Genomic DNA, 24,647 nt, shown 5'->3' with positions numbered 1-24,647 from the left:
CCTCTAGTGTTCAGAGCTGCTTGACTCCTCTATTTAAAAAAAGGAAAGAAACAGCTTAGAAATGTTCCCTTTCTTTCTAACCAGAGACAACTTGCTTAGCTTCCCTATTTGGCTCTATAACACAAGCATGTGGGGAGACCCTGGCAATTACTAACTGATTAGGGGGCTCCCAGGCAGGCTATCCCAAGACCTGGAGCCAAGAACACTAAAATGCCAGTCCTGGCTGCTGGAAACAACCGCTCTGCTCTTTGCGCTTCTTGATGCAAAAGCAAAAGGGCACATTGGTTCCATTCCAGAGAGCAAGCATTAATGCTGTGCAGCTGGCAGGAATCGCCTTCCTTCTTGAGACTCTGAGTTCCCTGGTAGCATATGTTATTCATTTAAACACAGCTGATTTCACATGTTGCAATTATACAATGAATGTATATGCTTATAGGGCTGCCTGGTAACTCCTGAGTTAGAGGACCAAGCCCTTTGTCTCTTTTCTACTGTGTTCTGAACTGATTCTCAAGGTATCGCCACCGTTTTTTTTGTTGTTGCTTTTTTTTTTTAAGGAAACTCTAGATAAGACTTGCATGCTTGCCAAAGCCACAGTGGTGTTGTGACTTGTCAGTGCTTACTATGAGGAAGACAAAGCAGAAAAATTAGTAAAGTCACCCACAGGGAAATCTACGCAGATGTATTCATCTTGAGCCAAATGCTGCTGCTGGGTTCCTGAGGAGTTGAGTGTGAATTGCATGAGGGATGAGCAAAGCGGGAGCTTTTTGAAGGTAAAATGATTATTGATGGACTAGCTTCTCCCACTCCTCAGATTTTTGGCTGTGGTTTTCCTTGGTTCATTATCAGAGGCATCTCTCCTGATTTTTCCCCCCACAGTTGTTCCTTTGTTTCCCTGCAAGAGAGATGTTAATTTTCACGTCTCTATGTTCTTAACATCAGCATGACATATGGTACAAGATATTGACACTTTACTTGGACTTTCTATGATGCTTCCTTTCCTAACCATATGTTTTAAGGTTTTGGATATTTATGTATTGATGAACATGTTGTTATGCCTGATTTTAATCTAAAGTCATTTAAAAAATCTTTAGACGATTCTAAAGTTTCTCCGGTGTATAAGAATACAGATTTGTGTTATTACTTATTCAGCAATAATGCTGTAGCACGCACTCGATAGGATATATGTCAAATAAACACTAGTCAGCTCACTGAAAGAGAGGTTTTTGAAATATCTGTGGCTTGACAAATAATCCTGTTGAATAATTAAGACTGGCAAAAGATTCCATTTCCAGTGAGCATTAATCTTTTCCCAGGAAAGTTAACAGACTGGTAAGTGCGAATTATAGTTCTTGGTGACCATCTAAGTATTTCTAGGATGTCTAAACTTTGCTTTCGGATACCCTGAGTAACCTGCTTTCCTAAACTTTTCCATCCTCGGGAAATAGAATTCAGATTGATGTGATAAGTTTCTCCAAACAAAGTAAGGTCATACTAATTAATATTCTTGATAGAGAAAGGAACTAAAGAAATAAAAAATGAAGGCTGAAGGGGAATTATTTCAAAAAGAAGAAATTCTTTCCTTTGCCTCTAGTATGTAAGCATAAGGTTGTTGAGAGGATTAATGAGATAAAGAGCTTAATACAATGACTTACACATGACAAATGCACCATAAATGTTATCTGGAATATTAGAATGTCAATGCATATCTCTATTCCCTTTTGTATCTTCTTAATTTGGAACCAGTTACAAAAAATAAGTTGGGGGTAGGTGGGAAGTGTCAGCTTTATTTCTAGTAAGCTAAAACGTGATGTAGCTTTGATCTAAAGGCAAAAGGGCTTGCTAGCATGCTCCCTGGAGAAGGCAATGGCACCCCACTCTGGTACTCCTACCTGGAAAATCCCATGGATGGAGGAGCCTGGAAGGCTGCAGTCCATCAGGTCACTGAGGGTCGGACACGACTGAGCAACTTCCCTTTCACTTTTCACTTTCATGCACAGGAGAAGGAAATGGCAACCCACTCCAGTGTTCTTGCCTGGAGAATTCCAGGGATGGAGGAACCTGGTGGGCTGCCTCTATGAGGTCACACAGAGTCGGACAAGACTGAAGTGACTTAGCAGCAGCAGCAGCAGCATTCTCCCAGGGTCTTTTATAAGAGTATACAGTGGAAGTACCTTCAAGGAATGTTTGAGTGTAGAGAGCAGATCTTACCCTCAAATCCTGTCTTATACTGGTCTGGGGCAGGTAGGAAAGGAATAAAGAGAATGAGTCCCCAGTGACCGCCACAGTTTAATCAGATAACTCAGGAACATGGACCAGTGAATTTCACTCAGCAATTTGCTGGAGTGTAATTCTAGTCCAAATTCCTCCATATAGAAATACCAGACTGAGGGGAAATAACATTAATTATTTTTATTTATCATTATTACTACTACTACAAATGTACAGTGGCCTTTATTTTCTTATTCAGCTAAAAATTTAGAAGTAAAGAAAGTAAAATTTATTGACTCAAGCAGTGGAGTAGAAGCCATCCTAGGAAGCAAGGAGGTTTTTAACACTCCTATTGCATATGTTATTTCATTAAAGTTATTTTTCACACCACTTGGAAACAAACTCTTTTGCTGGTTGCCTTCCTAATGCACTCCCCAGCTGCATGCTGCCAAAATTCATGGTCCAGCAGGGATTGGTCCCCACCAGTGTGAGTTCCCGGAGCAAAATAACATGAACTATGCTTAACACTGGGGAGACCTTAAAGCTGATGTGTAGAGAAATAATTCTGTACATTTATATCAGGGAAAGGAAATTCTTACCTTTGACCATTTTTTATGTGTGGATATTAAATTCTACCACAGCAGGAGAAGGATAGAGGAGAATTCCTGATAGGAATAGGAAAAATCACACTGTTCTTTTCAGTCATTAGCACACAAAGAGAGTTAGTTTCTAACAAAACTTGAGAATAGAAATTTAAATAAAGTATTTAGAGTAATTTGGTTTAAATGAGGAAAAGAAATGTACAGAGTGCAAGGCACTTCAGTAAAGTAAGAGAACTACAGTAAAGAGACAATAAGCTGACCCTAGGGTTTGTGGTACGTAGGCAATAGGGCAGGAAATGGCAAAATAGAGCAAAAAAAAAAATGGTGGGCAAATATGTGTAAAGTGTGATCCAAAGAAACTAGAATAAATTGACCTAGCATTTATTCATTCACTCATTATTGACGCTTTGTGCACAGCATACAATTTACCATTTTTCCATCTTATAGTATACTGCTCAATGGCATTTAGCACACCCACAATGGTGTGAACTATTGAAACTATAGCTCCAACACAGTTACACTGTTATATGGAGAAGAGAACTCCTTATCTACTAAACCTTCACGTCCATTCCCTCCTCCCTGAAGCAACTGGCAACCACTAATCTGTTTTTAGCCTCTATGAATTTGCTTTTCTGTATAATTCATATAAATGGGTGCTATGCGTTGAATTATTTTTCCCTAAAATATATGTTGAGGTCCTAACCCCTAGTATCTCAAAATATTCTTTGAAAATAAGTTTGTTGCTAATAGTAATATTATTAGGATGAGGTCATACTGTAGTAGACCAATGCTTCCCAGGTGGCGCTAGTGGTAAAGAGTCTGCCTGCCAAAGCAAGAAATGCAAGAGACATGGGCTTGATCCCTTGGTTGAGACAGGAAGATACCCTGGTATAGGAAATGGCAACCCACTCCAGTACTCTTGCCTGGAAAATTCCATGGACAGAGGGGCCTGGCAGGTGACAGTCTATAGGGCCGCAAAGAGTCAGACACAACTGAGCACAACAGCAATAGTAGACTGAACTCTTACCCCAATATGACTGCTATCCTTATAAAAAAGAGACATACACAGGAGAGGAGGCCATGTAATATCACAGAGGCCCAGACTGAAGGGCTGCAGCTCTGAGTCAGGGATTGCCAAGAATTACCAAAAAATCAACAGAAGTTGCAAGATGTACAGGAATCACCCTTACTGATTTCAGATAGAACATCATGGTCCTCTCAACACTTTGATCTCATACTTTTAGATTCCAAAACTGTGAAACAAAACATTTTGTTTTAAGTCACCCAGTTTGTGGTACTTTGTTATACTAGTCCTAGGAAACTCATACAACATATCTTAAAATATGTGGTCTTTTGTGTCTGGCTCCTTTTAGTTAGAGTACTGCTTTCAAGCTTCATCCATGATATTGTATGCATTTGTATTTCATCATTTTATATGACTTATTAGTATTCCATCATGTGGATATACCAAAACTTGTTCATCCATTTGCTAGTTGATGAACTGATCTGAAATTTTAAAAGTACTGTTTACTAATGCATATATATGGAATTTAGAAAGATGGTAACGACAACCCTGTATGCGAGACAGCAAAAGAGACACAGATGTATAGAACAGTCTTTTGGACTCTGTGGGAGAGGGAGGGGGGATGATTTGGGAGAATGGCATTAAAACATGTATAATATCATATAAGAAATGAATCACCAGTCAAGGTTCAATCACAGGATACAGGAAGCTTGGGGCTGGTGCACTGGGATGACCCAGAGGGATGGTATGGGGAGTGAGGTGGGAGGGGAGTTCAGGATGTACACCCGTGGTGGATGAATGTTGATGTATGCAAAACCAATACAATATTGTAAAGTAAAAAAAAAAATAATCATTAAAAAATTTTAAAAAAAAGAAAGAAAAAGCCAAATAAATAAATAAATAAAAGTACTGTTTAAATTGCAAACATGTAATAACTAATTAATATAAAAGACACATAAGGTATAAAAAAATCTTAGATTTAAAAATCACTGCACACAAACCTAAATCCTAGCTTAACTAGAATTGTTTTGAAGTAATTTCATCATTTTAATTTTAATACTCTGTATATTCTTATCACAATGGAAAAAATACTTGCTATGCTTCCAGAATTGTTTGTCAATAAATCATCTACACACTTGTCCTTAAGTCTAATGCTTCTTAAACATAAACGAATCCTAAATATCTGAGTTAGAAGCCACTCCTGGTTGTTCAATCTATATGGAACTATATCCTGTCACACACAGTAGATTATAATTACTTGTTTATTCCTGTCTCTTCCCTTTAGATTTTGAGAATAAGTGCTATGTTTCATTCATTTTTTTATCCCTTTGTATACTTGGCACTTAGTGAAAAAATAAATTTTCTTGACTGAGTGAAAAGATAAATGAATTAGCCCACTCTGTTCTCCCCCATTGGGAAAAATATCATTCTACCATTTTGCTGAACATGGCATCGCTTGACAGCAGTACCAAATATTAGACTCATGCAAGCCTAGAAAGGATTAATGGTCAACATCAGTATTTTAAGAGCCAAGCCAGGCTCACTCATTTGTATTTATGACTACAGGAGAAAATGCTTAATTAGCTTCAATTCTGAGTTTTCCCTTTGTACACTCATACCTCTGCTTCAGTTTGTTTATTTTTATGTTAAGGTCAAATATGTTTATCTTCAAATACACACTTGTTTTCAGAAATTCTTACTTTCCCCCTAAATCATCACATTTTAAATAAATAGTAAATCAATCATCAACAGAACACATAGCTTCCTTGTGTGTGCTAAGTCACTTCAGTAGTGTCTGACTCTTTGCAACACATGGACTGTAGCCCACCAGAATCATCTATCCATGGAATTCTCCAGGCAAGAATATGGAGTGGATTGCTATGCCTTCCTCTAGGAGATCTTCCTGACCATGAGATTAAACCCACATTTCCTGCAGCTCCTGCATTGCAGGCAGATTCTTTACCACTGAGCCATGGGGGAAGCCCTTAGGAAAGACGTTGATTGTATAGAAATTCTATATCAAATTTGAAAAATAAACCAAATAATAAAGGCTGTTAAATCCATCAGGTTATGATGAGTTCAATGCCATACATTCAACATTCATCGAAAACCTAAATCTGTATAAGGCACAGGATAGACCCAGTGTGAGATAAAAAGACAGATATGACATGACATTAAGGCCCTGAATTCTAGACAAAATGGACATCTACAGAATCAATCATAAGCTAAGACAGAATAGACAAAATACAAACTATGATTAGCTAGCACAGTGGCATAAACAATGTATCCTAAAGTTGCCAGAGGAAAAAAGTTTTAATCATGAGTAAAGAAAAATAAGAAAGCAAAGCTTCACAGAGTAACTGTTATTTGAGCCAAACTGCTTTGAAAAATAACTGACAAAAGTAAGTTTTATTAAATGTTCCCATGTTCCTGATTCTCAGCTTAGAATCTTACATACTTTCAGTTCAATTCAGTTGCTCAATCGTGTCCAACTTTTTGCAATACCATGGACAGCAGCATGCCAGGCCTCCCTGTCCATCACCAACTCCCAGAGTTTACTCAGACTCAAGTCCATTGAGTCGGTGATGCCATCCAACAATCTCATTCTAGTTGTCCCCTTCTCCTACCACCTTCAATCTTGTCCAGCATCAGGGTCTTTTCAAATGAGTCAGTTCTTTGCATCAGGTGGCCAAAGTATTGGAGTTTCAGCTTCAACATCAGTCCTTCCAGTGAATATTCAAGACTGATTTCCTTGCAGTCCAAGGGACTCTCAAGAGTCTTCTCCAACATCACAGTTCAGAAGCAACAATTCATTGGTGTTCAGCTTCCCTGGTGGCTCAGATGGTAAAGCATCTGTCTACAATGCAGGAGACCTGGGTTCGATCCCTGGGTCAGGAAGTTCCCTGGAGAAGGAAAAGGCAACCCACTCCAGTACTCTTGCCTAGAAAATCCCATGGACGGAGGAGCCTGGTGTCCATGGGGTCGCAAAGAGTTGGACACGACTGAGCGACTTCACTTTTCTTTCAGCTTTCTTTATAGTCCAACTCTCACATTCATACTGACTACTGGAAAAACCATAGCCTTGACTAGATGGACCTTTGTTGGCAAAGTAATGTCTCTGTTTTTTCATATGCTGTCTAGGTTGGTCATAACTTTTCTTCCAAGGAGCAAGCGTTTTTTAATTTCATGGCTACAATCACCATCTGCAGTGATTTTGGAGTCCAGAAAAATAAAGGCTGCCACTGTTTATACTATTTCCCCATTTATTTGCCATGAAATGATGGAACCAAATCCCATGATCTTAGTTTTCTGAATATTGAGCTTTAAGCCAACTTTTTCACTCTCCTCTTTCATTTTCATCAAGAGGTTCTTTAGTTCTTCTTAACTTCCTGCCATAAGGGTGGTGTCATCTGCATATCTGAGGTTATTGATATTTCTCCTGGCAATCTCAATTCCAGCTTGTGCTTCTTCCAGCCAAGCGTTTCTCATGATGTACTCTGCATAGAAGTTAAATAAGCAGGGTGGCAATATATAGCCTTGATATACTCCTTTTCCTATTTGGAACCAGTCAGACAGTTGTTCCATGTCCAGTTCTAACTGTTGTTTCCTGACCTGCATACAGGTTTCTAAAGAGGCAGGTCAGGTGGTCTGGTATGCCCATGTCTTTCAGAATTTTCCAGTTTGTGGTGATCCACACAGTCAAAGACTTTTTATGGTCACTAAAGCAGAAATAGATGTTTTTCTGGAACTCTTTTGCTTTTTCCATGATCCAGCGGATTTTGGCAATTTGATCTCTGGTTCCTCTGTCTTTTCTAAAACCAGCTTGAACGTTCATGGTTAACATACGGTTAAACCCTAGCTGGGATAATTTTGCACATTACTTTATTAGCATGTGAGATGAGTGCAATTTTGTGGTAGTTTGAGCACTCTTTGGCATTGCCTTTCTTTGGGATTGAAATGAAAACTGACCTTTTCCAGTCCTGTGGCCACTGCTGAGTTTTCCAAATTTGTTGGCATATTGAGTGCAGCACTTTCACAGCATCATCTTTCAGGATTTGAAATAAATCAACTGGAATTCCATCACCTCCACTAGCCTTGTTCATAGTGATGCTTCCTAAGGCCCACTTGACTTCACATTCGAGGATGTCTGGCTCTAGGTGAGTGATCACACCATCGTGATGATCTGGGTCGTGAAGTTTTTGTGTAGTTCTTCTGTGTATTGCTGCCACCTCTTCTTAATGTCTTCTGCTTCTGTTAGGTCCGTAGCATATCTGCCCTTTATTGAGCCCATCTTTGTATGAAATATTCCCTTGGTATCTCTGATTTTCTTAAAGAGATCTCTAGTCTTTCCTATTTTATTGTTCTTCTCTATTTTTTTCCACTTATCACTGAGGAAGGCTTTCTTATCTCTTGCTATTCTTTGAAACTGTGCATTCAAATGGGTATATATTTCCTTTTCTCCTTTGCTTTTTCCTTCTCTTCTTTTCATAGCTATTTGTAAGGCCTCCTCAGACAACCATTTTCCCTTTTGCATTTCTTTTTCTTGGGGATGGTCTTGATCACTGCCTCCTGGCTAATGTCATGAACCTCTGTCCATTGTTCTTCAGGCACTCTATCAGATCTAATCCCTTGAATCTATTTCTCCCTTCCACTGTATAATTGTAAGGGATTTTATTTAGGTCATACCTGAATGGTCTAGTGGTTTTCCCTGCTTTCTTCAATTTATGTATGAATTTGACAATAAGGAGTTCATGATCTGAGCCACAATCAGCTCCCAGTCTTGTTTTTGCTGACTGTATAGAGCTTCTCCATTTTTGGCTTCAAAGAATATAATCAATCTTATTTTGGTATTGACCATCAGGTAATGTCCATGTGCAGAGTCGTCTCTTGTGTTGTAAGAAGAAGGTGTTTGCTATGACCAGTGTGTTCTCTTGGCTAAGCTCTATTAGCCTCTGCCCTGTTTCATTCTGTACTCCAAGGCCAAATTTGCCTGTTAGTCCAGCATGGCGCTGGAGTGGCTGTGAGGAGATACCCCACATCCAAGGTCAGAGAAACCCCAACAAGATGGTAGGAGGGGCTAATTCACATTTAGAATCAAACCCGATTCCCCCCAGAGACACTCAGAGGGCTCAAACAAACCTTGTGCACACCAGGACCCAGAGGCCCCACAGAGACTGAGACAGAACTGTATTTGAGAACCTTCTGTGGAGGTACATGTCAGCAGTGGACTGCTGCAGAGACAGGGGCTCTAGGTGCAGTAGACCCAGCATAAGCCCTCAGGAGGAGGTCGCCATTAACCCCATAATAGAACTGTCAGAACTTACACTGGACTGGGGAAACAGACTCTTAGAGGGCACAAATAGAACCTTGTGCACCAGGACCCAGGAGAAAGGAGGAGTGACCCCAAAAGAGACTGACCCAGACTTGCCCAGGAATGTCCAGGAATCTCCAGTGGAGGCAACAGTCGGTGGTGGCATGCTGCAGGGTTGGGGGCAGTGAGTGTAGCAGTACATGTATGGGATCTTTTGAGGGAGGTCACCATTATCTTCATTACCTCCACCATAGTTTGAAAGTGAAAGTGAAGTCGCTCAGTCGTGCTGGACTCTTTGAGACCTTGTAGACTGTACCTACTAAGTTCTTCCATCCATGGGATTTTCCAGGCAAGAGTACTGGAGTGGGATGCCATTTCCTTCTCCAGGGCATCTTCCCAACCCGGGTATTGAACCCAGGTCTCCTCCATTGCAGACAGATGCTTTACTGTCTGAGCCACCAGGAAAACCTAGTTTGACCCCAGGTAAATAATAACAGGGAAGGAACACATCTCCACCCATCAACAGAAAATTGGATTGAAGATTTACTGAGCATGGCCCAAGCAACATCCACTGGATTATCAAAAAAGCAAGAGAGTTCCAGAAAAACATCTATTTTTGCTTTATTGACTATGCCAAAGCCTTTGACTGTGTGGATCACAATAAACTGTGGAAAATTCTGAAAGAGATGGGAATACCACACCACCTGACTTGCCTCTTGAGAAACCTGTATGCAGGTCAGGAAGCAGCAGTTAGATATGGACATGGAACAACAGACTGGTTCCAAATAGAAAAAGGAGTACTTCAAGGCTGTATATTGTCACCCTTCTTATTTAACTTATATGCAGAGTACATCATGAGAAACTCTGGGCTGGATGAAGCACAGGCTGGAATCAAGATTGCCAGGAAAAATATCAATAACCTCAGATATGCCGATGACACCACCCTTATGGCAGAAAGTGAAGAAGTTCTAAAGAACCTCTTGATAAAAGTGAAAGAGGAGAGCGAAAAAGTTGGCTTAAAGCTCAATATTCAGAAAACAAAGATCATGGCAGATGGTCCCATCACTTCATCACAAATAGATGGAGAAACAGTGACAAACTTTATTTTTTTGTGCTCCAAAATCACTGCAGATGGTGACTGCAGCCATGAAATAAAAAGACTCTTACTCCTTGGAAGGAAAGTTTTCACCAATCTAGACAGCATATTAAAAAGCAGAGACATTACTTTGCCAACAAAGGTCTGTCTACTCAAGGCTATGGTTTTTCCAGTAGTCATGTATGGATGTAAGAGTTGGACTATAAAGAAAGATGAGCACCAAAGAATTGATGCTTTTGAACTGTGGTGATTTGAGAAGACTCTTGAGAGTCCCTTGGAGAGCAAGGATATCCAACCAGTCCATTCTAAAGGAAATCAGTCCTGAATGTTCACTGGAAGGACTGATGCTGAAGCTGAAATTCCCATACATTGGTCACCTGATGCGAAGAGCTGACTCATTTGAAAAGACCCTGATGCTGGGAAAGATTGAGGGCAGGAGGAGAAGGGGACAACAGAGGCTGAGATGGTTGGATGGCATCACCGACTCAATGGACATGAGTTTGAGTAAACTGTGGAAGTTGGTGATGGATAGAGAGGCCCGGCATGCTGCAGTTCATGAGGTCGCAAAAAGTCAGACACAACTGAGCAACTGAACTGAAATAAACTGAACTGAGCGTGGCCCTGCCAGAACCCAGTTTCCCCCTCAGTCCTTCTCTCCCATCAGGAAGTTTCCATAAGCCTTTTATGCTTCTCCATCGAAGAGCAGACAGACGGAAAACCACATTCACACAGAACTACCCAATCTGATCACATGGACCACAGCCTTGTCTAACTCAATGAAACTACGTACTTTAACTCATTTATTTAATTCCTGTAGTCAAGCTTGGAGAAAAGACTATCATCATCATTTTATAAATTAAAAAAAAAACAGAGGTTCAAGTAAACTATTTGTCTAAAATCACAGTTTTATCAGGAAGAACCAGAATTTAGATCTGAGTAAAATTTATAATAAATTTCAAATTTGAGCCTTATTTCTATGTTAGCCCATAGTGCTTTAGATTGCCCCAATAATGGAGTTGCCCCAACTCCCATTTCTCTAGAACACTTAACAACTGTCTCATTGAGAGATAAAAGTACATGATCTCCATGTGCTAAATAAGCACCAGTGAATGAGAACAAAGCATCCTCTGAAATCACCCAAACATGCTGGCTGCCCGTTGTCATATGCCAAGTGGTTTATTGGTTTAAGCATGGTTTAATCATATTGTTTAAGCACAGTATATTTTAAATTTCTTTCACCCCTTATTGCCAACTTGAGAATATATTTTGGCAAAAATCAAATAAATAACCTATATATGTATGTGTATATTCTTTTATTTGAGTAAATATGCAATAATTTAATATGGACTCTTCATTTTGAGCAATGGCTATAATCTTAACTGAGGCTCTAGGACCAATATTGTATTCAGAGCTTAACCCTATGTCAGAAGATGAAAATGTAGGCTTCCATTTCTGTTTTGCTCCAGCCAAAAGTCTGTGGGATATATCTATCTTGGGAAAGGAAAAAATAACTCAAAATGAGTTTTATAAATCCTGACTTTCAAACTGAAAGTGTTTTGCCATTTATTTCTAGATCTTTTGAAGGGAATGATGGAATAGAATCCTTTTTCAGTTAATAAGTATTCTAAAATGCTAAAAATATATATTAAGTCTAGAAGAAAATTGGAAGTTATAACTATTTCTGTTGGTGGGAATGCAAACTAGTACAGCCACTATGGAGATTCCTTAAAAATCTGGAAATAGAACTGCCTTATGACCCAGCAATCCCACTACTGGACATACACACCAAGGAAACCAGAATTGAAAGAGACATGTGTACCCCAATCTTCATTACAGAACTGTTTATAATAGCCAGGACATGGAAGCAACCTAGATGTCCATCAGCAGATGAATGGATAAGAAAGCTGTGGTATAATATACACAATGGAATATTACTCAGCCATTAAAAAGAATACACTTGAATCAGTTCTAATGAGGTGGATGAAACTGGAACCTATTATACAGAGTGAAGCAAGCCAGAAAGTAAAACACCAATACAGTATACTAATGCATGTATATGGAATTTAGGAAGATGGTAATGATAACCCTGTATGCAAGACAGCAAAAGAGACACAGATGTATACAACCGTCTTTTGGACTCTGTGGGAGAGGGAGGGGGGATGATTTGGGAGAATGGCATTGAAACATGTATAATATCATATATGAAACATATCGCCCATCCACGTTTGATGCATGATACAGGATGCTTGGGGCTGGTGCACTGGAATGACTCAGAGGGATGGTATGGGGAGGAAGGTGGGAGGGGGGTTCAGGATGGGGAACACGTGTACATCCATGGCGGATTCATGTTGATGTATGGCAAAACCAATACAATATTTTAAAGTAAAAAATAAAACAAAAATGGAAAAAATAATAATAAAAATAAAATTTATGAAACCCAAAAAGAAAAAAAAAAGAATGACAGCAACTTTTAATACAACATATAGTAGTAGTTCAACATTCTGAATTATTGAAGCCTCTTTCCTGGGGAAATAAAGACAAATATCTATTTCCTTCACAAAAGTCTTTTATCAGTCTCCAATAATTACAGTATAATTTCTCCCCAACTGGTGTAGTCTGTAGAAATATTGCTAAAATCTCTCTTCTGTGACCAAGATAGACATCACTAATCTACCTTGGCACATTTCCTGGGGAAGCACACCACTAAGAATCATCTTCATTAAACTAACAGGGAGTGTGTGTGTGTGAGTGTAATACTAAAGCACTTTATCATGACTTCCTTATGCATATCCTCTCCTTTAAAGGTCAGGCAGATTGAACTTTAGTATTTGTAACATAGGCTTTCATTTATGGATTCTGTAGTTTCCAAAGTGATTTACTAAGCACCTTTACAGTATGGATTGTACTGCATTTAATATATATTCTGCTCATACCTAATATTTAAGAACATTATGATACACAAAAAGAAGGTTATATATGCATGTCTGAGCAAATCTGACTGACTAAAAGTATTTCAGAAAACTAGTACTGGTAAAAAATAAAAAATCAATAATAATACAGCAAATATTCAATGGGACAAGATCTGTCAATTATAAATTCAGAATGCAAACTTTGTCTAAAGTACACATTTAATATTCTTGAGGACACTTTAAAAATATTTTTAAACATTTATTTATTTGGCTGTGTTGAGTCTTGGAGCATGCAGGATCTTTGTAGTATCATGTGGAATCTTTCTTCGTGGCACATGGATGCTCTGGTGTGGTGCCTGGGCTCAGGAGTCACAGTGTGTGGGCTTAGTTTCTCTGTGACACGTTGGATCTTAGTTCCCTGACCAGAGATCAAATCCACACCCCCTGCATGCAAGGCTGACTCTTAATAACTGGACCACCAGGGAAGTCCCACTTGTAAAATTTTAAGAGAATACTCACTAGTCAACCATGCTTTCAAAGTTTTCCAAAAACATAGCATACAGCATACAAGAGAGTGATATTCAGCTTTACACGGCAAGTCTCTCCCACTGATAGAATTAACTTCAGTAAAATATTTTTAGAACAGAACTTTTATACTATAATGCAGTTTTATTGTTAATGGTGATCACTGTGCATTATAGCAGTGGAGGAAAATAAAGAAGACTTAATTAACAGACCAAACAAATGTAGATGAAGAAACCCTAACATGTGTTAGTGTTCCTTCAAATTGGTACGCTAATTATCAAGTTCGCAGTGTTTAATATATTCCAGTCTCTTCAAAAAACTATATCTCCTTTATAGTGGCTTTGGAATCAGAGGCTTATGTAATCTTTGCATATTTTAAGATTTTGTAGGGATGATCATTTTTTAAATGTGTGCCAGCAGTGAAAACTTCAGCTAAATATGGAATCTATCATATTCTAGTGTTTAAATAAATTATCCAAACTTCTTCCCTAACACTGGGAAATGTTAGAAAAGAACATTTGTTTGCAAAATAAATCAATTGCTATAAAATATTGAGTATGAAATGAAAATGTATAATTGAGCTAATCGCCATATAGAAACTAAGACAAAGAAATAGTCCAATAGTGTTTTAATATGAATAACATTAGTAATATTTTAGAATAGATTTGTATAAGAAATCCCCAAAAGAGGGTAAGGATTCCTCTATCTGTAGTCCCAAATTATCTTGTATTTATTTTTGTCATAGCAATATTGTATCTTATTGACAGGCCATTCTTGAAACCAGGCACTGAATTATTCATTTATTGAAGCTTTATTAATATATACTTTGTATTCATCAAAGTGCTCATATACAAAGAGTACACTTTGATGAGCATTCACAGATGAAACAAACACCACAATCAAGATAATGAATACATCCATCACACTGAAAACTTCCTTACGCCTGTTTTTACTTCTTCCATTACTTCCCTTCCCTTGCCCATCCAGAAGCAACTATTGATCTGATTTTTGTCATTAATTTGTAAGTTCTAGAATCGTATATGAAAGAGATCATATAACATACAGTCTTCTGTCTGACTTATTTTATTCAGGATGCTTGTTTTGAGATTCAAAGATGTGGTTGCATGTATCAATATCCCAGTTCTTTTATGACTGATAATATTTCTTTTAATGGTTATGTTACAATTTGAATATGTTTTTCTCTGTCTGTGGATATTTGTGCTGCTCCAGAGAAAGTTTCCATGGATATTTATGAACAAGAATGATATGCATATAGTTTTACATTTCTCTTTCTCATTCCTATATATGGAATAACCAGGTCATATGGTGGACATATATTTAAATTTTTAAGAATTTCAAGCTTTTTTCCAAAATGATTTTACCATTTTACATTGCTACCAACAATCTATGAAAGTTCTAGTTCTTCCACATATACTACATAACATTTGGTGTAGTCAGATTTTATGGTTTCTTTTGTCATTTTATCAGGGATATGGTAATATTTCCTTGTGGTTTCAGTTTTTGTTTCTCTAATGACTACTATGGTTGAGTAAATTTCCATATATTTATTTTTCTTCTTATACATTATTAGTGGAGAATATATATATATATATATATTTTTTTTTTAATTAGCCTCTTTGTCTTCTTATTTTTGAGTTATAAGAATTCTTCATATATCCCAGACATAAGTCCTTGGGCAGTATGTTTTGCAAATCATATAAAAATAAAAGTACAGGAAAGTAAATACCTTTTTTCATAGTGATACAGAAATAAAAAGTTCCACTATAAATTCAGCTCTGGGTGCCAAATACCTAAGGTATTTTTAAAAGTGTTAAGTATCTAAGGTTATGAATAGATCTGATAATAAAGAGAATTACTCTAACTTATGTTTTATTATATCCAACAACCTCCCAGTCTTTACCTCAATGAGCATAAGTAATTATGTCATTGAAGAACCTCATAATAAAGGAAAATACTTCCCACAGTACCAAGGGCATTTAATATTTTTCTGGTGGTTGGTAGAACATACTCTGATATTATGAATGTGAAAAGTATGCCTAATTTTAATTGTGTTATTTTGAAAACTTTAGTCAACATATACATTTCTTGTTTTTGACTATAACTTGTAAAGAGCTTTGACGTCCTCACTCCCATTCTTACAGGAAAAGACATGACAAACTGCAAGTCACTGACTTCTTGGGACTCTCAGAAAACTGAGTTTACAAGGTGGACCACCACCCCAAAATCTGAAGAAATGAGCACATCCAGAAAGCATATTTGAGATCTGTTTCACTGAAGGAGAAGACACTAGACTCATAAACCAGTAAGTACATTTAATGGTGATTTTGATAAACTGGTGGAGGTTGAGTGTGGACTAATGTAAGAGTAAAAAACTCCCCAGGGTGACAATCTTAGGTGTCTCCTACAAGTTCTGGGATTTTACTTCCATAAACTCTACCAGCTGATCATGGTTAAGATTCTAAAAGCTTTCATGACTGTGGCAAAGAGAGGGCAAGATAGAAAAATGGAAATCACTCAGTTGGAATAGCAAAAAGAAAAAGATTAGAACAATTTAAGGGACCCCAAACAACCTCAAATGTATCACTATTGGCATTATAGGGGTTCCAGAAGGAGAAGACAGAGAAAAAGGTGTTGAAAATCTATTTGATAAAATTATGACTAAAAAGTTTCCAAACCTGAAAAAGAAAGCAAATATCCCAAAACAGGAAGACAGAGGATCCCAAGCAAAATGAATCCAAACAGACTCAAAGCAAGAAATATCATAATTAGAATAGCAACAATTAAAAGAGAGAACTCTAAAGACTGTAAGAGAAAAACAGTCATGTACAAGGAACCCCCATGAAGCCATCAACTGAGTTTGTTCTGAGAAGCATAAACTCAAAATGGATTAGAGACCTAAATGTAAGACTGGAAACCATAAAACTCCCAGAAGAAAAGGTAGGCAGAGCACTCCTTGACATAGGATATAACTTTCAGGCAAAAGCAATGACAACAATAAAAATAAAAAATGGGACCTGATTAAGAGCTTTTGCACAGCAAAAGAAACTACTAAGAAAATGAAAAGATACATACAAAATGGGAGAAAATATTTGCAAATGATGTGACCCATGTGAGATTAATGTCTAAAGTATATAAACAGTTCATATAACTCAATATCAAAACTACAATAATCTGTTTTTAAAAAGAGCAGAAGGCCCGAATAGGCATTTTTCTCCAAAAGACATATAGATAACCAATAGGAACATGAAAAGGTGCACAAAATCACTAATCATCAGGGAAATGCAAGTCAAAACCCAATGAGATATTGACTCACACCTGTCAGAATGGCTATAGTGAAAAAGACCACAAATAACAAACATTGGTGATGATGTGGAGGAAGGAGAACCATGGTACACTGTTGGTGGGAATGTAGATTAGTTGCAGCCATTATGGGAAATCATATGGGAGCTTCCTCCGAAACTAAAACTGAAACCTACATATGATACAACTGTTCCATTCCTGAGTATACATCTGAATAAAACAGTAACACTAATTCAAAAAGACATATGTACCTCAATGTGCATACCATCGTTATTTAAAAAAGCAAAGATACAGAAGCAACCTAAGTGTCCATCAACAGATGAATAGATAAAGAAGATGTATATACATATATGCAATGGAAATTACACAGCTATAAATATGAATGAAATTTTGTCATTTGCAAAAAGCATGGAGTTTCACAGTGGGCATTATACTTAGTGAAATAAATCAGACGGAGAAATATATTTACTGTATGTTATCACTAATATATGGAATCTAAGATAGGAAACAAAAGAATGAATATAAGAAAACAGAAACAAACTTACAGGTATAGAAAGCAAACTAGTGATTATCCCACCAAAACAGAAGCATAGACTTTCTTCTGAAACTCACATGAAACATTCACCAAGATAGAACACATTCTGTACCATGAAACACACCTTGACAAATTAAAAAATCAAAATTATACAAAGTATGTTCTCATAGAATTACACTGGAAACCATTAATAGAAAAATATAAGAAAAAGTATCCAAATATTTAAAGACCAAACAATACACTTTCAAGTAACATTTGATCAAAGAAGGCTCAAAGAAATTTTAAAATATTTTAACCAAGTTAAAATGAAATTAGATCTTTTTAAAATATATGGAGTGTGGCAAAAGCAGTAATTAGAGGAAAATATGCAATATTAAATGTATACATTACAGAGAAGATAAATTTAAAACCAACAACTTCCATCTAAGAACTCTTGAACTCTAGGAGAAAGAGAACATTTAAACTAAAGCATGAAGGAATAAAAATAATTAAAATTAAAGTACAAATCAAAGAAATTGAAAATAGGAAAATAATTTTTAAATTATTAAAGCAATAAAACTAAACACTGATTCTTTTAGAGGATATATGAAATTGCTAAATGAATTTTAAACAATAATTAAAAAAAGAAAAACAAATGCCAACTAAAAAAATTATATGATAAATTTCTAGCTTGGCTAACCAAGACAAAAAAAGCAAAAAACACAAATTATCAACATCAGAAATGAGAGAATGTCATCAGTTCCCATGGACATTAAAGTGATAATAAGCCATTATTCTGAACAAGTCTACACCCACAAATTTGAAAAGTTAGATGCAATGGACCAGTTTCTTAAAAGAATGAAACTACCAGCTACGCAACTCCAGATTCCAGTCTGTGTCTTCTCTACTCGGCAAGGTTACGTGCTGTGTTTGGATACAAGTTCCCTGTGCCAATGGCAAGAAACTGCCTCCAGGCAGAGAACCAGGTTGATGGTAGGGCACTTATCATTTATTTGTCTTCCTTCAGGAATTAAATTTATGCCCTATTGTCCAATTTAGAAAACAATTTGGTTTCCATTTTATGTCTATTTCTATAGTTATTTATGGGAGGAAGCTATTCCTATCCCAGTTACTATCATGGTTAACTTTGATAGAATTTTTATTTTATCTCTAACACAATCTTGAATTTACCTTACCCTTTTACCACACTTGTGACTTTTGTTGTTGTTGTTCAGCTACATACAAGTCATTCTCCTAATGAAAGTCAAAACATTATAGATTTCCTTTTCTGTTTGTTTTTATTTACATCATACTCTCAGGGCTATATGATACTTTATTAGCCACAGTTCAAATCCTTGTCTCTCTTTATGGGAAAATATATTCAGGGAAGTAAACTGAGTTTTCCACATTCATGTAAAGAGAGCTGGAATGTAAACCAAAGTCTCTCATTTCTTTCTCTTCTCCCTTCGTGGTCCACTAAAAAGAAAGAAATAAGTAAGATAGGTTAGAAGTAGAATTGAGCAAAGAGAAATAGCATTCTTCTGAAAAGGGACACAAACATACTTGAAAATCAGCGTCAGTAGAGAACTTTAGTTAAAAAGCAATTCTGTGATGGTCTATTCCTCTAGTGTCGTCTGGATTATTTTATCTCAGAATGACAACCATTCATGAGACATCTCAAATGTCTCCCTTAGCTAAGCTAGCCTTGCCCAGGTGGGGTAGCACTGAAGGCCAAAGGACGGCCTACACCAAGCAAGGTCACGTCTGCCCGTGGCGTGTTCAGGCTCCCGCCCTTGGTGAGGTTGATGGGTAGAGCTCTGGCTGTGGACTGCGGACTGAGGTAGCCAGCTGGCGTAGGCTGGGCCCAGGGTGGGTACTGTGCCTTCTTGGGTTCTGCCAAGGCCAGAACACAACCCCTGAGATTATGACACTACTTTAATTGAATTTCCCATGTTCCTTTTTACCTCCAATTTGGGTCTTTTTGCTTTTGAAAAACATTGAGAAATTCAGTTAAATGCTTTTGGAATTAAAAAAAAAAAAAAAAAAGCTTGACAAGTTTATATGCCACAGAGAAAAGGGGAGGAGATGAGGCGCATGGGAAGGCTAAGAGACACATTTAGTAAGCACCAACACCCAACTGTACAGTATGCAGCAGCTAAAATAGAATCCTCTCTTCTTCAGTGTTTTTCTTTAATCAGCATCTGAGAAGCGTAAATTACAAAAGCCAGTGTCTGCATCTTCCTAAGGGCCTCCGTTTGATACGTCTGCCAGCTTTCTGACTCACCAACATTCCATCCTGTCTTTCTTAGAACAAACACTTAATGTTGTTCCCAAGATGTTTACAATTTAGTCAGTGAAGCTACCATATACTTGAGCAAGTAGAAAATGTCTATTTATTTGCCCCAATTATAGAATATTTCTCTAGCCGATAGTCTTTTCTTTCCAAAAGCATCCCCAGGCTTTGGAGAATTTCCGAGCCTAGCTCAGTCTCACCTTCAATAACAGCTTGCGTCTGAGTTTGCATGTCCTCGAGGAATAGGAAGCTTTGGCAGCTGTCTAAGGCCTCTGTGATCATGAGGAACTGCGTCACACTGCAAGCAGCTGTCTGAAGTGCTCTTCCTTAATTATGAGTATTGATTGTACTCACTGAGCTCCATCAAGAATTCCATTTCCATATATAGTACTAACTGCCTCTCTTTCTTTGCTGATTTAAAGAACAGACAGATGTCTGCTCTTGGGCTTGATACAACTGCCCAGTAAATATTTCCCAAGGCTTTCCTTTGCATGCCACAAATATCTATAGCATTTGACAGGGATTGCATACACAGTGTTACAAGAAGCACCACATTCACACATTTCTCACCATTTTTTATCTCCATTCACATGGTTAAGAATAAATCAGAGATTGATTCAAGAGTTGTTTTTATGCCTACCTTCTTTCATTCCACTATATCACAAGACCTAGCAATAAAAATTAATAATGCTTTCAGAATGTTTTCCTCAATAATTATATTTTTATGCAGATAATATTTAATAGTTTGTGAGATTCGCTATTCATTTTTTCTTGAATGATTATTTCCATCAATAAATGTTTACAGCATATTGTGTATGTGCCAGAAGTATTAGACACTGAATATCCAAAGTATAAAAGGTACTCTAAGGCCCAGGCAGGACAACCTTGAAGGTAGACACTATTCCTTTTCCAAGCATAGTTTAAGCAATTGAGAAGTGTGATTCTTCAAGTAATCTAATATTGCAATGTTACACTCAACCGTGTCTGATTCTTTGCAACCCCATGGACTGTATAGCCCGACAGGCTTCTCTGCCCATGGGATTCTTTAGGCAAGGATACAGGAGTGGGATGCCATTCCCTTTTCCAGGGGATATTCCCAAGCCAGAGATCAAACCCAGGTCTCCTGCATTGCAGACAGATTCTTTACTATCTGAGTCACCAAATAGAAATAATCTTTATTAAATTCTATAAAAAGGATCCTTATCTGGTTTTGCCCACTCTGGACAACAGAATCTTAGAATATTAGCTATTATTGTTAGGTAGTATCTGCCAAGGACATAAATATAGTGAAAAAAATCCCTTGAAGGATTTTTTTTAATGTCAAAGAAAATAAAAGTATTAGTCAAGACTGATGAAAGCTTCAAAAAATGAAGATCATGGCATCCATCCCATCACTTCAAGGCAAATAGATGGGAAAACAATGGAAACACTAACAGGTGGGTTCTTTACCATCAAATCACCAGGGAAGCCCAGTGCTTGGATAGTGCCTGGCATAATGGGCACTCAATAATTATTTGTTAGATAAATGAAGGAAGGGAAATGACTGATAAGAGATATCCCACAATTACTCTAAAAATTCTTTGATAAACTACTTCAGATTAATTTTATTTAATTTGCATGCCAGAGCTTTAACATATATATATATATATATATATATATATATCAATTCAGTTCAGTTCAGTTACTCATTCATGTCCGACTCGTTGTGATCCCATGGATCGCAGCACAGCAGGCCTCCCTGTCCATTACTAACTCCTAGAGTTCACTCAAACTCATGTCCATTGAGTCGGTGATAACATCCAGCCATCTCATCCTCTATTGTCCCCTTCACCTCCTGCCCCCAATCCCTCCCAGCATCAGAGTCTTTTCCAATGAGTCAACTCTTCACATGAGGTGGCCAAAGTACTGGAGTTTCAGCTTTAGCATCAGTCCTTCCAATGAACACCCCAGGACTGATCTCCTTTAGGATGGACTGGTTGGATCTCCTTGCAATCCAAGGGACTCTCAAGAGTCTTCTCCAACACCACAGTTCAAAAGCATCAATTCTTCAGTGCTCAGCTTTCTTCACAGTCCAACTCTCACATCCATACATGACCACTGGAAAAACCATAGCGTTGACTAGATGGACCTTTGTCGGCAAAGTAATGTCTCTGCTTTTTAATATGCTATCTAGTTTGGTCATAACTTTCCTTCCAAGGAGTAAGCATCTTAATATATAAAAATTTGAGTTATTTCTTTCTCTCTGAAAAATGACTTAAAAAGTCCAAAAAGAAAGCAAATCAATAATGCTAGCAGTTTAGGAAAACAAAATTATATTTTTCATCCATGTGCCCAAAGCAGGGCATCAGGAAAACTGCTCCTCATAACACTTAAACAGAGAATCTCAATACATGCTTCTAAAGCCTCTGGGACAGTAGAATAGGGTGCAAATCATACACTGGCTTCTAACGTTTCTACCCAGAAGGGACACATGACATGCTTACATTGCTCTAGAAGAAACTGAATAATTTGTGAAAAGTAAAGTACCATACTGAGATTTTCTTATAGAAGTATTTCCAGCAGTTTTGAACTCTGTATGTACATAAAGCACCATTGTCTGTAGGAGGGTCAGCACACTTTAGTCCCTGGGCTAAGTGTAGCCTACTGCCTGAATTTCTAAAGATTTACTGGGACATAACCGTACTCATTCACTTATGTATTGTCTAGCCCAGCTTTCAAACTACATTGCCAGCTGAATAGCTTAAAAAGAGACTATGTGGTCTGTAAACTTAAGATATTTACCCTTTAAGTAAACTGCCTCAAATTGTATATTCTCTACTATTTAAAAGCATACTTGACAAGTTACAAATAGATTTACTAAATTCCTAGTAATCTTGTCATTGTATTTCCAATAAATCAATGATATTTTTATTATAAAAGAGTGCTTCATTCCATAAAAAGGAGGAGAATTCATTAATCACTGGATATTGTAGAATGTCAGTTCTATACAAATGTGGATTCTGCTTCTTCTAGAGTCCTATGATTATCTCTAAGTGATCCCAAAGTGATAGAAAGTGCTAAAAAGGGTCTCATATTGCATTAATTGCCTCTCCTAATAACAGTAGTTCTGCATAGACTCTCATCCAAAACATAACTATTAATTCTGAGAATTAAAATTTCCTGAACACATCAAAGTGACACAGTGCTCCGAGCATGCTATTTTTTTATATTTCTTTTAATCCTCTAGAGCAGCAGTCCCCAATCTTTTTTGGCACTAGGGACCAGTTTTGTGGAAGACAATTTTTCCAGGGACCAGGGGAGAGGGTGGGGATGGTTTGGAGATGTTTCAAGTGCATTATGTTTATTGTGTTCTTTATTTCCATCATTATTACATCAGCTCCACCTCATAGACCATCAGGTGTTAGATCCCAGAGGGCCTCTGCCTCTGCACCACAGAGGTGGACAGGTACATGACACAAGGAAGGCCAATGAGAGGCCCTCTGCAGCGATTAACATGAGCTCTGGGACAGGGTCTCTAGGTCTGATACAGTAAAATTTAGGGATCAGATAACACTGGGCCTGTGGTCGGGGATTGTCTTAGTTTAAGCTGCTCTGACAGTACCATAGGCTGGATGGCTTAAACAATAAATGTTTATTTGGCCTAGTTCTGGAGGGTGAGAAGACCAAGGTCAAAGTGTCAGCCAATTTGTTTCCTGGTGAACGCTCTTACAGATGACTGCTTTCGTCCTGGATTCTACCAAAGAGAGAGTGTAAGCTCTCTGGTCTCTTCATATTAGAACACAAATCCAATAATGAGAATTCCACCTTCATGACCTCATCTAAACATAATTACCTCCCAAAGACCCCACCTCCTAATAGCACCTTAGATTTAAGAATATGGTTTTAATATATGAATTTGAGTGGGGAGGAGCACAAATATTCAGTCCATAGCAGGGATCATCCCTATCAGACCCTGAGAGAGGAAAAACACAACACAAAGGAAACAGAAACTATAGACAAAAAGAGACAGAGATGGTTCCAAATATCTTGTTTTGTTTGGTTTGTTCCAGCACATTTGAATTATCTTGTCTTGTACTGTACAGTGAGAAACTGATTTCTTTAGCTTCAGGGTGTTTTTTTTTTTCTTTCATGTCTTTGAAAATAAGATATTTCAGGGAGAAGTAAAACATTAAAGATTAAAATTGAAGGAGACACATTTCTATTGTTCATTGCAGCACTGTTTACAATAGCTAGAACATGGAAGCAACCTAGATGCCCATCGAGGTACATATACACAGTGGAATATTACTCAGCCATAAAAAGGAACACATTTGAGTCAGTTCTAATGAGGTGGATGAACTTAGAACCTATTATACAGAGTGAAGTGAATCAGAAAGAGAAAGATATATATATCGTATCCTAACACATACATACAGAATCTAGAAAAATGGTACTGAAGAATATATTTACAGGGCAACAGTGGAGAAACAAACATAAACAATAGACTTATGGACATGGGGAGAGGGGAGAAGAGGTTGAGATGTATGAAGAGTAACATGAAAACACCCTACCATATGTAAAATAGATAGCCAATGGGAATTTGCTGTATGGCTCAGGAAATTCAAACAGGGGCTCTGTGTCAACCTAGAGGGGTGGGTTGGGGATGGAGATGGGAGGGAGATTCAAAAGGGAGGGGACATATGTAAACCTATGGCTGGTTCATGCTGAGGTTTGACAGAAAAGAGTAAAATTCTGTAAAGCAATTATCCTGCAATAAAAAATAAATTAATTAAAACAGTGTTGAGGATTGAGGAAAAAGGAATTTTTTGCAACTTTTTTTCTGATTGAAGATTTGATCATTGAGT

General features: G+C 37.5%; 1 long non-coding RNA gene across 1 annotated transcript in view; it reads left to right on the top strand.

The window, feature by feature from the left end:
* Positions 1-460: 460 nt before the first annotated feature.
* Positions 461-24,647, top strand: part of LOC129653853 (uncharacterized) — an 87,345-nt gene continuing 63,158 nt past the window's right edge. The window contains exons 1-2 of the long non-coding RNA XR_008715240.1: positions 461-770; positions 15,838-15,998. This is a non-coding gene — a long non-coding RNA (uncharacterized LOC129653853). The remainder of the gene's footprint in view (positions 771-15,837; positions 15,999-24,647) is intronic.

This window comes from Bubalus kerabau, chromosome 5, assembly GCF_029407905.1.
Source record: "Bubalus kerabau isolate K-KA32 ecotype Philippines breed swamp buffalo chromosome 5, PCC_UOA_SB_1v2, whole genome shotgun sequence".
NCBI lineage: Eukaryota > Metazoa > Chordata > Mammalia > Artiodactyla > Bovidae > Bubalus > Bubalus kerabau.
This window is presented reverse-complemented; position numbering and strand designations above follow the sequence as displayed.